Source organism: Molossus molossus, unplaced genomic scaffold (assembly GCF_014108415.1).
Source record: "Molossus molossus isolate mMolMol1 unplaced genomic scaffold, mMolMol1.p scaffold_m16_p_16, whole genome shotgun sequence".
Lineage (NCBI taxonomy): Eukaryota > Metazoa > Chordata > Mammalia > Chiroptera > Molossidae > Molossus > Molossus molossus.
In genome coordinates, this window is record NW_023425351.1 from 72,783,372 (window position 1) to 72,785,094 (window position 1,723).

The following is a 1,723-nucleotide window of genomic DNA, read 5'->3' on the forward strand; positions in this document are numbered from 1 at the left end:
CGATGTTTCCCTCTCTCTCTCTTCCTCTCTTCCCCTCCCACTCTGTCTGTACAAAAGGTGGAAAAGTGTCCTCGGATGAGGATTAAAAATAAAATAAAAAAATAAAAATAAAAAAAAAAAGGATAGAAGGAGATTGAACTTATTAAGTCATGACACAGAAGATGTGCAAGAACCCGAACTGAACCTCCGGAGATGTCAACAACCCTGCGAGATGAAGACAGAATAAAAGGAGCTATAGAGAACAGTAAAAAGATAGGACAATTACAAAACAGAGACCAGAAGCTATCATGAAATCAAATATCATTGGTAATCACTTTAAATTTAAATGTTCTCAACACCCCAGTTAAAAGATGGAGGTAAAGAAATGAAGACCGAACACGATGCTGCCTGAAAAGGCCTGGTCTCGATGTAAAGACACAAAGGGGTTAAGACAGTGAAAAGGGCATACCGTACCCGCTCATCACAAAAGCTAAAATAGGTACAAGCATATCCATGTAGATTCCAGAGCAAAGAACGTGACCAGGGATAAAAAAAAAAAAAAAAGTTCATTTCAATGATAAAGAGATCACCTCAACTCAAAGAGGAGGTAATAATCCTAAATGTTTATGGGCTTAATAAAGGAGACTCGGAACGCGTGAGACACGGGAGGGCGGACCGACCCCCACGAGGAGACGGCTGGAACACCTACACGGGGAGGGCGGACGGACCCCCACGAGGAGACGGCTGGAACACCCGCCTCTCCGTGAGCAAAGGCAGGGACAGGCATGAGCCGCAGGGACCTGGGAGACTCGAACAACACTATTAACCAGCTTGACCTGGCTGACATTTACAAAGCTCGTCCTCCTGAAGCGCACGCGGAACATTTATTAAGACGGATCCTATTCCCGGCCATTAAAATAAGATGTCAAGACATTTAAAAGGATTCAGGTCATATAAAGTACATTCTGTGACCACAACGGACTTAAGCTAGAGATCAATAGTGTCAATGATGAGAACTCATATTGTCTTGAAGAGAGATGATGATTCAAAGAAAAAAAATCAATAGTACAAAGTCTTCTGTAAAGTCTCCGAGTAGTCAGAAAAAATATAACACTCTGGCAAATACCCATGCGTCAAGGAAGGGACCCGAAGGGAGACTATAAACTATTTTGTAGCATATCAGAATTTATAAATTGTCATTAGAACAGCAGTCAGGGGGGATTTGTAGCAGAAAACACCAAAATGCAAAGAGGAGCAATGTTTCCAATCCAAGCCCTCTGCCCTCACCTCGTGGAGTCGGCAAAGCAAGAGCAGACTGAACGGAAGTTAAGCCGAAGTAGGAAGTGATCAAGATAGGGACGAAATCAATGACAGAGAACAGAAAACAATACAGAAGACCAATAAAGCCAAAAGTGGATTTTTTTTCAGATCATTAAAACTGGTAAAGCCTCTACCCAGACTGATCAGGAAAAAGAGGGAAGAATTTAGTTATAAATATCAATAACCAGAAAGATGACACCACCACAAGTTACGTGATTATTAAAGGCATGGCGAGGAGACATTGTGAACTTTATTCCAATAAATTTGACAACTTAGATAAAGTTCACAAATTCTTTAAATGCACAAATGACCAAATTTCTCTGAAGAGGAAATCGCTAAGTGGCACAATCCTTTATCTACGTAAAGAAAATGAATTTGTAGCTGAAGCTTTTGCACAAAGAGAACTCTTATACTTTTTGACAAA

General features: G+C 40.7%; 1 non-coding gene across 1 annotated transcript; it reads left to right on the plus strand.

The window, feature by feature from the left end:
- Positions 1-979: 979 nt before the first annotated feature.
- Positions 980-1,068, plus strand: LOC118631911. The gene has a single exon (XR_004959913.1). It is a non-coding gene; the product is annotated as a small nucleolar RNA SNORD115 (small nucleolar RNA).
- Positions 1,069-1,723: the final 655 nt, after the last annotated feature.